This window comes from Palaemon carinicauda, chromosome 29, assembly GCF_036898095.1.
Source record: "Palaemon carinicauda isolate YSFRI2023 chromosome 29, ASM3689809v2, whole genome shotgun sequence".
Lineage (NCBI taxonomy): Eukaryota > Metazoa > Arthropoda > Malacostraca > Decapoda > Palaemonidae > Palaemon > Palaemon carinicauda.
The window spans coordinates 68,605,121-68,617,468 of record NC_090753.1 but is presented as its reverse complement, the minus strand read 5'-3'; the positions used below and the strand labels follow the sequence as shown (position 1 = coordinate 68,617,468).

The 12,348-nt window shown below is 45.6% G+C and overlaps 1 long non-coding RNA gene across 1 annotated transcript; it reads right to left on the bottom strand.

Moving 5' to 3' along the window:
- Positions 1-954: 954 nt before the first annotated feature.
- Positions 955-11,313, bottom strand: LOC137622817 (uncharacterized). The gene is made up of 2 exons (XR_011040482.1): positions 11,197-11,313; positions 955-1,170 (listed from the first exon to the last, which is right to left on the bottom strand). It is a non-coding gene; the product is annotated as an uncharacterized lncRNA (long non-coding RNA).
- Positions 11,314-12,348: the final 1,035 nt, after the last annotated feature.

Genomic DNA, 12,348 nt, shown 5'->3' with positions numbered 1-12,348 from the left:
TTCCTCACACCGATCTCCTAATTGACAGGTTTTACCCCGACAATTAGAACACACAGTATGTGGGTCGAGAGATGCCTTTGGAAGACGCCTATTGCAATCCCTAGCACTACACTTACGAAATCTAGGAACTTGAGAAGCGTCAGCCATTTTGAATTAGTCAAAGAAAGTCCAAAAAACAATCCAAGTCATCAACAATTAAATCTGTCCAAAAAAAGAGTTCAAGAGTTTAAGTTGAGGAAAAACACCTGTACTGCGAAAGCTCAAACCAAAATGAAGTACTTCACCAAGTCTGTTGAGAAAACTCCAGGTTATACAGCGAGTAATGATACGTCTTGTCGTTAAGGCCGACAGAGAAGAATTGAGGCTTGTTTACATGCATATGCGGTATCTGGCCGATAGTTGGCGCTGGTGGGCACACCCGCAACCTTCATAGCGATCGCTCGCGAGTTTTTGTGTGTTTTTCTGTCGAGCCGCTGGAGCAGCAGCTATTATATATTCACCGGCTAAGTTAAATATTTAAAAAGCGTGGTTTGTATTTCGGTTACAGAACAAATAAAAATGATAAAAAATCCAACTGTTGGAATGGGAACAGCACGTCTTTGCCAATCAAAGACATAAGTGGCTATTCTGTGACAGGTAGATAGGTAAGACTTAACCCTCACACCACCTGCCATTAACAAATTACCATTTTAACGATTAAATGACACTTACAGCACAGCTGAAAACACCCTATTTTAAAGATTAAAAGGTTTATATGCATATAGGAACAAACTGAATTATTTTCAAGTTGTTTATGTGGTACAATAAAATTAACATACTGTACTAAGTCTCACTAATAGCAAAATTTAAATGTTATAATAACCCTTTCGATTTTGGCTACGCTACCATTTTAGACATGTTACATTTTGCAGCTTAAATAAACTTTGAGCATATCAGTATTGTCGATGTAATATCTTGAGTCTTTCTTGGCTGATGCAATGTGTGATGATTGCTGTTCCTGGTCAGATGAGATATTAGATATTGATTAGCCATTACAAAGCAAGGAAGGTCTCGAGTCTTCTTCCGAAGTCAATAATTCTTCCCCAATAATGCTTTACTTCTTGGTCTTGTGGCGATTAACTGCCAATTCCTGTTCCCAATTTTCTTCGTTGTGGAACTCCCGACAATTAACTGCAATTAAAAAGAAAGGTTGTAAAAACAATCAATACCTTCAATCATGTACCAAATTAGTTAAATATTACAAAAATAAAATCCAAATTATGTTGATTTATCCCACCTTATGTGTCTCCAAGTCATTGAATATCAATTGAATATTTTACTGTTGTACTTCAAATGGATGCTTAGTACTGTAACTATCTGGATTTTGTAAAATGATAGCAGGTTGCAAGTAATTTTTCATGATCAGAATATGTAAATGGAACCTTTATGACATTTTAAAAAGCAAAAATCCTAAATACGTTAAAAATTGACATACATTAAACCTTATACACAATCCAACCGTCATGTGGAGATATTACTGTACTTATCAGGGCGCCAGACCCGAAAAAACATCATCCTTTATAGGCTTTGTAACTAGAGATATCAAACACTAAACCGATCTTCATCTCCATACATTAACATTCTAGTTGGAAAATGCATACCAAACCTGAACTCTAAGGGTGTCTGCTACCTATTGCACTGTAACATACCTTAATCTGTTGTTAACAGCATTGTTCCCAGTATCAATCATCTTGTGACTCGAAATCATTACCAATGTCATCATCATGGCACTATTAGAGTAATAAATTGAGATACGAGCTTAATGCGTTCTGGGACCCAAGCTCGTATGTCAATTCGCTTGTATCTTGGATCAATTTTTCCCATATAAAATAACTAAAAAATAATTAATACGTTCCCACCCTCTAAAAAAACACCTATAAACAGCATATTACAGTGGAAAAATAACAAATTTTGAAATAACTTGTATTTTTCCTAGCATACAAACCTGGGTATTACTTTTGGCAATGCTGAAAACTAGCCAAGACAATTTTAGTGAGGGATAACTACCCCCATTCGCTAGTTAGTGGAAGAGGGTGGGGTAGACCGGCTACCCCGCTCACTCACACCTGTCGGTTGAGTAACCACTTTTGCTTTCTGGCAGGACTTCTAGGGGGACAGGGTGGCAGGCCAATTTGTATAAATAGCTCCAGGTTTGTATGTTAGGATAAATACAAATTATTTCCAAATTTGTTATTTGTTCCGACACAGATACAAACCTTCGCTATTTATAGGGTGACTTACTCTTAGGAGGGAGGAAGTCCCACCAACTGGCCGTGGTCATGACCCGGGGTTCTCTCTAATTGATTTTTTATCTAATTAGTAGAAACCCTACCCTCGCTCAAATCAAAGTAGTTACAAGGTAACACAATGATAGCGGCCTGTCGAAGCTTGTGTGAGAGAGACTAGTGGCTTGTCTTTACGTAGGAACTCGAAGATAAATATGAGTTCTAAGATCTATCCAATACACTCCCCTCAAGAGGTATTGGTGACGTAACAAAGTATCTATTAATACTTAGGATGCACAAGGGAAATGAATCTTACCTGCAGAGGGGTGAGGTCAGCTATGCTGCAGTCTTGCGGAGCTGTTTCCCTTGGGGGGGAGAAGGTAAAAGAAAGAAAGGAGCCAGACATTCTTTTCATTCACCCCAGACTAACCCGGGTAACCTCAGCCCTCAACCCTCTCCTACTTGTCCACCAAGGAGCTTGAGGCATTAGATAACTTGTTGTGCGGCCACCACAGGACCAATGGAAAAGGTTTTCATGCTCCTGTGGGTTACGTCTTTCAGGTAGTGGGCTGTGAAGGTCGTTTGGCGCTTCCAAATGCCCGCTTGCATTACCTGTGCCACAGAAAAATTCTTCTTTAACGCCAGAGACGTTGCAATGCCTCTGTCGTCATAAGCTCTGGGTCAGTTGGACAGAGGATGGACTGGATTGTGAGCTTATTCAATTACTTTCCTTATCCAAAAGGATATTAGTATTCCTCGTGACCCTCCTCTTGACCTTCCCCGTGCTAACAAAAAGCGCTTGTACACTGGGGCGAGCTTTTGTTGTTCTTTTTAAGTACAGTAACACCTCAGACTCTTTACTGGACATAGTAACAGTTGGTCTGGATCTTCGGTTACAGAACGAAGACACTCTATCCGAAATGGGTCGAACCTGGAGTTCAGCCACCCGGACTTTGAGTCTTAGCTACGAACTCAGGGACGTAGTTAAGGATTACTTCCTCCCATCTCCTAGAGTGGGAGACATCAGCAGATAGACCATGAAGTTCACTGACTCTTTTGGCCGAAGCCAGAGCGAGCAGGAACACCGTCCTCCACGTGAGGTGGCGATCGGAGGCCTAACGTAATAGTTCATAGGGGAAGCCCTTCAGGGACCTGAGGATCCGAACCACGTTCTGAAGGGGAGGTCTTAGCTCTGCCTGAGGACGAATAAGCTCGTAACTACGTATGAGCAAAGAAAGTTCCAAGGAGGAAATGTCGACTCCTTTCAGTCTAAAGGCGAGACTCAAGGCTGAGCAGTAGCCTTTGACTGCCGAGACCGAGAGAAGCATTTCTTCCCGAAGGTATACAAGAAACTCCACTATAGTTGGAACAGGGGCATCGAGGGGAGAGATACCCCTTCCACAACACCAACCACAGAAAACTGACCACTTCGCCAGGTAGACTGCCTCAGTAGATCTCCTGAGGTGTCCAGCCATTCTTTTCGCAACCGGTTGCAAAAAGCCTCTCTGTGTGAGGAGGTGCTGGATAATCTCCAGGCGTGAAGTCGAAGCGAAACAACGGCTTTGTGGAAGATGTGGGCATATGGTTGTTTGAGGAGGTTGTGTTGTGGGGGGAGCTTCCTCGGGATCTCCGTGAGGAGATGCAGAAAGTCTGGGAACCATTCTGCGTGATGCCATAGCAGAGCAATGAGGGTCATTTGCAAGTTGTTGCTTGCTCGTACCTGGTTGAGGAATTTTCTCTTCGAACAGAATGGGGGAAACGCGTACGCGTCCAGGTTTATCCACCGTTGTTAGAAAGCATCTTGCCAAAGAGCTTGGGGATCCGGGAATGGGGAGCAGTACAACGGGAGCCTGAAATTTGGGGCAGTTGGGAACAGACCCACAATCGGGGAACCCCACAAAGTCAGGACTTTGTTGGCTATTAGAGGATTCAACGACCACTTGGTGCCAACTATCTGAGTCGCTCTGCTCAGCTTGTCCGCTAGCACATTACGCTTGCCCGGAATGAAGCGAGCTGATAAGAGTCACCGAGTTGTCTTCTGCCCATTAAAAAGCCAGATGGCACAGCTGCTGCGAAAAGGTACCGCCCTGTTTCCTCAGATAAGCTACTACTGTGGTGTTGTCGCTCATCAACACCACGGAGTGCTCCCCCAGGACCTGGTGGAACTCTTTGAGGACCAGAAAAGCTGCCCTCATCTGTAAGAGATTTATGTGCTGGTACCTTTCTGATTCGGACCATTGGCCGGAGATGTAATGGTGCAGCACGTGAGCCCTCCACCCTTCTTTTGATGCGTCTATGAAGAGCATCAATTCCGGGGGAGATACGTGAAGATCGACCCCTTTGCTGAGGTTTGGCTCCGCCAGCCACCACCTGAGGTCCGACTGTTCCTATAGTCCTATGCGGACTAGGTGATCCCGGGAATCGGTGTGCTGGTTCCACTAAGATTTCAGTCGCCACTGGAGGGATCTCATCCTGAGGCGACTGTTGGGGACCAGTTGGGTCAAGGAAGAGATGTGGCCGAAAAGGCGAAGCCAATACTGCGCCAGGAGCTCTTCCCGACTGAGGAAGACCTATGCTATCGCCCTCAGTCTCTGAATTCTTTCGTCTGATGGGAACGCTTTGTGCCTTAGGGTGTCTAATCGCAGGCCTAGGGATACCAGTTCTTGAGAGGGAGGCAGATGAGAATTCTCGAGGTTTACCACGATCCCTAGATCCTGGCAAAACCTTAGAAGCTCGTCTCGGTGGCGGAGAAGGGCAGCTTCCGAGTCTGCCAGAATCAGCCAGTCGTCTAAGTATCTTAGGAGACGGATGCTGACTCTGTGGGCCCAAGATGATACTAGGGTGAATACTCTCGTGAAGACCTGGGGTGCTGTGAAAAGACCGAAACAGTACCTTGAACTGGTAATGCTTCCGATTGAACATGAATCTTAGATACTTCCTGGAGGACGGATGAATTGGGATCTGGAAGTATGCATCCTTTAGATCTAGAGTGCACATGAAGTCCTGTGGTCTTATCGCTTGTCTGACAGTGTCGGCCGTCTCCACGTTGAACGGTGTCTGTTCGACAAACCTGTTCAGGGCTGAGAGGTCGATGACTGGTCTTCAGTCTCCAGACGCCTTTATCACAAGAAAGAGTAGACTGTAAAAGCCTGGGGACCCGTCGAGGACCTCCTGGAGAGCGCCCTTCTCCAACATGGTCTGGACTTCTGCCCTGAAGGCAAACTCCTGTGCAGATCCCTTCGCACAGGAGTTCAATGGAATCGGCACTCGAGTCAGGGGAGGGAGAAAGAGCGTGAACAGGATGCGATACCCTGAATGAATTACCTCCACCGTCCAGGGTTCAGCCCCTTGGTGAAGCCACCTCCGCCAGCAGCTTTGCAGGCATCCCCCACACAGGTGGGCAAATGGGAGGAATGCCTGGCCTATTGAGATTGGCTTCGGCCTTATCCCCTCTTTCCCTTTCCTCCACAAAAGGATTTCTTGTTGCGAAGGGCCTGCTTTGCACCCTTTTGACCCTGTTGTTTTGGGTCTCTAGCCCTTTTCGGTTGTGGTTTTTTCTGTAATTTCCACTGTGGCTGCGAGGGATAAGGCCTGGCTGTTAAGGCCTTTTGGATGAGGGAGTCCTGCCACCCGTTCGACATCCTTGGGGTGCAACAAGGAATTGCCCTCAAAAGGTGCATTTCTCAGTCTCGCTACTTCGGCCTGCAGGAGATGTCTATGGAACTTTCCTATGACGGCGTCCCTCTTCTTCAGGATAGTGTTGTGCCAAAGGTTCACTATCTGGTGGGAGAGAAACTCGATGGCGCGGGTGCCCGACAATAGGAAGGTCTCCAAAGACTTCCTGGAGGACTCCCGAGACAGGTCCTTAGACCAGATCAGTTGTCCTAAGGATACCAACCAGAAGTCAAGCCATAAAATAGCCTGCATGGCATACTTTACCACCTTCTCCTGGTTAAGGATTTCAGAGGCCAAAAAGGAGACGAAGTCCAGTGAGTTTCTCGAAGGGTGTCTTCGTGAGTGCCTCTACGGAGTGATCGAGAGGCAGCGTTGGAAGAGATTCCCCGAGGTTCTCGTAGTACCTCCTCTGAAACACATACAGAGGAGGTAGGAGCTTGTAGGGTGAGCTGGAGTGGAGAGAGGTGGTGGACCCAGTTGCCTGGGACACAGCCTTCTGTTTGGCACTCTTCACCCCCTTTGACCAGGGCAAAGCTGCACTGGTCCTATGAGGTTTCTGAGTCCGGTAGAACTGGTCAAGGACCGTCTCCTTTCCATCTGTAGGGGCTGCCGACGAATCTGGCAGTTCATTGATGGAATGGATGCAGGTAAGGACCTGTCAGAAGGCATGTTCCAACTCTTTCCTCTCATCCTCCGTGAGCTTAGGGCTAGCAGCTGCTGGCAGTGTCGTCCACGAGATCACTCTCCCCTTCCACATCCAAACTCTCATCCATAGGAGCCCTGAGTGGGTCATGGTCGTCAATGGGATGGACCGGGGATAGGGAGACTGCCGAGGAGGTGTTCGTTTCCGGTTGCCTAGGAGGCAGTGCCGAAGGAAGCCTTGCCGAGGATTTAGGGATGGTGAATAAATCCTTCGGCTCCCTGTTACGAGGCAGGGACTAGAGGTCTCCGTCGGCTTACGGGTGGGATGTAAGTCCGTTGCCAAAGGGAGTGCGTCCCGCCCAGTCGCAGGTCGTGCCTCCTTAGACACTATCTCGACTGGTAAGGGAGGAAAGGAGTCTCTCTAGCAAGTCACCCTATCCTCATTAGGGGGGGAAGGACGAATCCTTTTCCTTTTCCCCTTGGGGTCTGGCCTGTGGCATCTTGAACTGTAGGGGACTACCCTGAGGTTTTTGCCTATTCTCCTCCCAAGGTCTTTTGCAAGGGGATGACCGTTTCCCCTTGCCAGATGGTCACACATGCGCGGAATCCTCCAAACTCCTCCTAGGATCAGAGGGAGGAGAGACCCCTGAGACGAGAGGCGGCGACAAAGGGAACCTAGGCATGTCCCCTAAGGACTGGGAGCTGGGAATGACTCCTGTAATGGCTTGGCGCATTACATCGAATAAGTTACGAAGCCATGGGGGGTCATGGGCTCCCGAGGAACTAAGGGGGAGGTCCTTGGGAAGACACGGATCCCTGGGTTTAGGAACCTTGGCAGGTTTCTCAACCCTCTTGCCTGAGGGAGGCTTCCCAGCAGGTAGGATTGGCACAGGCCTACCCTTAGGGATAGGATCTGGGCGTAGTCTCGTGGGCGACTGTTGTCTCTGTGAAAGACTATGACACTTGAGAGACTGATGGGAGTCTCTTTGCAGGGAGGTTAATCCCTTGCCTCCAAAAAGGGAGACGGTTTCTCGTTCGGGGATGCCGAATGGTTCCACAAAGTTGTTAATTTGCGAGAACCTACTCCTGGTTGGGATGTTCCCAGGAAGGGAGCAACAGAGGATCGTGAATCACGATTGAGTGCCCTGTCATAGTTCGTGCGGCTAGGAACCCCCTCACTGCCTCTGGATTCCGCACAATATTGATTGCGCGCGCTGAGAAGGTTGCGCGCTCTCGCGCAGGACTGTCCGCGCACGGGAGATTGTTCGCGAGTGCTAAGTTGTTCGTTTGCGTGCCCCTCAACATAGCGCTGATTGTGCGCACCTTATTCGCATGCGCACCCCTCAACATGGTGCTGATTGCGCGCACCTTGTTCGCGTGCATGGCGCGCATAAGGTTGTTCATGCGCGCCAGGTTGTATCCGCGCGCCAGGTTGTTCATGCACGCCAATTCGTACGTGCACGCCAAATTGGTCGTGCACGCCACATCGGCCGTGAGCGCCAACTTGGTCGTGCGCACGAGAGCTCTCAGTGTAGCGAGAGTACTCACTGCTACGCTCACCCGAAGGTTCACGATAACCTGTGTTGTGTGAGCGCGAACGATCAACACAACGAGTCCGCTAACTCTGTCATATAAGAAATGACTGCGATCACGTGACCCCGAAGATTCAGCGTGACCTGTGTTGCAAGACCCCGAAGGAGCAGCACAACGAGAAACCGAAGTTTCTCTGTCACGAGACCCCGAAGGGTCAGCGTGACTGGGCACGAGAGACCAAAAGCCTAACGTAGCCTGTGTTGCGAGACCCCGAAGGGCCAGCGCAACGAGAAACCGAAGTTTCTCTGTCTCGAAACATTGAGGTGTTAGCGTGACTAGAGCTACGAGAACCCAAGGGTTCAGCATAACTCAGGTTACGAGACCCCGAAGGATCAACATAACAAGGAACCAAGGTTCCTCTGTCCCGAGACCCTGAAGGGTCAGCGTGACTGATGGGACGAGTCCAAAGGCTCAACGTTACCATCGTTACGAGAGCCCGAGGGTTCAGCATAACTGAAACCCGAAGGTTTCGAGCCGCGTGAGCCCGAAGGATCAGCACAACGGTGTCTCGAAGGACTCCTGCTGTCATGAGAACCAGCAGGATCAACATGACGAGAGTCCGAAGTCTCACAATCACGCCAGCCCAAAAGGGTGATTGTCATAAGACCCCGAAGGGTCAACATGAAGAGAACCAGCAGGTTCAAAGTCGTCTCCTCACAGCACGGGGAGGAAAACGTCCAGGGTGGAGAGGAGTTACGAACCACTCCACTCTACGTACCTCCGGAGAGGAACGTTCAGCAGACTCCGCTCGAGGGGGAGACTGATCAAGATCTACAGATAAATCCTCCGCAGGGGAGAAGAGTTCCCTCAAAGGACAACGCCGCTTATGTAAAGGTTCTCTTTCCGTCCCTGGAGGAGAACCTAAAGCATAAGGAGATTGCCGATGCACAGAGGCAATCTTCTCTTGTGAACGAGAGATATGTTCCCCCCGAAGGGGATGCTTGCCTTGGAGAGAGCCCTGCCACTGCCCCTGCTGGGTTAGCTAACTCATCGGCGTCGGAACCAGACTCTTGGCCTGACCGACAGGCAACAACGCCTGCGCCCACAAGAGGAGGATCAACCTCCGCAGAGGAAAGAGATGACCACCTTCTCTCCGATCCCCTTCGGAGGAGTTAGAGATGAACTTCCTTCGAAGGGGGGCGATCAATGCCCAGCGATGGCCACAAAGACACAAGGTCTGGAAAGGAACAGGCGCTTCCTGGGGGAGGGGAAAGAGCCGACTCACTAGGGGAGCCGACACCTTCACCTATCCCACAGGGTTGACCTGGAGTTACAAACCCTGCGCTACTACTCGGCCGTGCCCCGGAAGGGCCTGGTTGAGAAGTAGCTTTGGGCAGAGATTTGGGCGTAGAGGAAGCAGAAGTCCGCGATTTCTTCGATTTCGAGGAAGATCCCGAAGGCGAAGATTCGCGCTTAGACTTCTTCTTCTTCTTACGCGCAAACTTCTCCCAATGGGAGCAGGCCACTCCCGACACTCGGAACAGGTGTTGTCCCGCGAGCACTGATGTCCCCAGCAAGCCAGGCACAGAGGATGGGGGTCCGTCTCTACGGACGACATGAAGGTACCGCAGCGGCGGCCCTTACGACCTGGACATGTCCACATAGCGGGACAAAAAACACACACCAATACACAAAAGAAAAAGGAAAAGTAAATAAAGTCAAGGCAGTTTTATTTTAACAGGAGAGAGAGATGGCACATATACACTCTGCCGAGCCAAAAGCAAAAGTGGTTACTCAACCAACAGGTGTGAGTGAGTGGGGTAGCCGGCTGCCGGTCTACCGCACCCTCTTCCGCTAACTAGCGGATAGGGGTAGTTATCCCTCACTAAAATTGTCTTGGCTAGTTTTCAGCGTTGCCGAAAGTAATACCCTATAAATAGCGGAGGGTTTGAATGTGTTGGAACAAACATGGTCTTTCGACAAGTAGTTCGTAACTGGTTATGAAACCATTATGTCATAATTATGTCACAGCTCTCAGCCAATAATACGTAATTGGAACTGCTTGTGTTTGCGTAAGAAAGTGAGATAAAGTGCTCATTAAAAGTAAACAATGCAGTAGAGGAAACCTTAGTAAAACTTAGCAAGCTCATTTAATTCCGCCTTGTTCAATCTCTCATTGAATAACTATACTTTTTATAGAGCTTTTCACATGCTATTTTGTAGTAGGTAATTATGTTTTTGTTAATATTGAGTGGGGCATACTTCCTAAGTTTAAAATTTTTCCCGCACTAAACCCCCAGTTCCGAGTGGGTGGCCCCCATTGTCGATGGCTATATTAGAGTATACTTTGTCAACTACTTATTTGTGATGAAAATAAATGTCATTTTCGAAGAAAACGGGAGTCTTCCTAAAGGAAACAGATTTTTTTTAATAGAAAATAATGTGATTCTGTGGTTATCTTCCGTATATTGTCAGTTTTCACTTTGTCCAACCCAATATCACGATTAATGTTTGGGTTTGGGTACAGTGCTTTATATATGTACTCTAGGTTTGGGATTTGAAGGGAGAGTATAGAGATTTTAATAGGAAATCGATAGTTTTGTCAAAGATGGCAGTATTCAAACACTATAATGCAACAAGAAAATATTTTTTTTTATGCAAAAACACAGTTGGAGTCTAACTAACCTAATGTAGTTTGCCTTAATAATGAATAGATATTTCTTCGCCATGTTACACTCGAGAATAAATAACAAAAAAAAAAAAAATTTCTCTGCAAAAATAGACGGGTGGAGTCTAACCTAATAAAACTGGTTTGAAAGATATTTTTTTCCCCATATTATACCCGAGAATATAAAAAAACAAAGGCGTTGGGTGGAATTCCAACAAAGTTTACCCTAATACTCTAGCTTAACAATGACTCCTATAAACGGCAGCCTAGTCAAATACTAACCTTAAGGAGACAAGATAGCAGACATGGAACTATATGGCTAGCCCTGCTGGAAGTGAAAGACTCTCTCTACTACACTTTAAGATATAATTACACGATGAAATACTCTTCCCAAGATCTCTGTTCAATACTTACATTAGTTATTTGAAGATTAATACACTCGAAGTATATTTATCAAGTAATATAACGGTGGAAAAGTTGATACATTTAGAATAGGCGTTGATACAGTTGCCTTCATCAGCTGCAGTCAATGAAGAAGTTCCAATATTGTGGAGTGATATTTAAAAAAAGAAAAATAATATATATTAAAATAAATTCTAGCTTACTTCAAAATACTCTATATATTTCGTTGGAATACATGAATGGGATATAAAATATTCTTTTATATTATATGTCATAAGATAGTCTTTTAAAATCATGAAATATGATATAGGTATCCTTACAAGGCTACGTTAACTGAAAACCCCAATGGTGGTCGCAATGAATATTTTAATATTTTAATTAAATAAACAATGCATAAACATTGAATTTTCATTTGGTGAACTATTAACAATTATTCAATACTTTTTAACTAATATTCTACTTAAAACAGATAGATATTTACAAATTTCTATTACAGGAAGGGGTTAAATATAATATATTTATAAATATACTTAAAATTATTACGTAAAGGATTGAAGTCTCCACAAATAACTAATTCATTTTAATTCATTTTTCACCATGATAATCATCTCAATGAGTTCACTGAATTCTCCAAAGAAGATTAATATGGTATCATGATAATATACAAATTGTATTTGTGTTTTAGAGAGAGAGAGAGAGAGAGAGAGAGAGAGAGAGAGAGAGAGAGAGAGAGAGAGAGAGAGAGAGAGAGAGAGAGAGAGAGAGAGAGAGAGAGAACTACCACTCCTGAAGAATTACATATCGGATACTAAAGGGTAAGTAAATCACTTATTTAATACCTTAGAAAATATTAGTCCTGTGTATAAAACTAGGAGAGAGAGAGAGAGAGAGAGAGAGAGAGAGAGAGAGAGAGAGAGAGAGAGAGAGAGAGAGAGACTATTCACACTGATAATTGGTGTACGATATAATTTAAAAAATCTTTAATTAATCTAAAGAAATAACAAACTCAAGATCTGATATATTATTCAGATTATATAACAGCAGGAATAATAGTATTCTAATTATCTTTATTCGATATATATATATATATATATATATATATATATATATATATATATATATATATATATATATATATATATATATATATATATCTTTTAACAT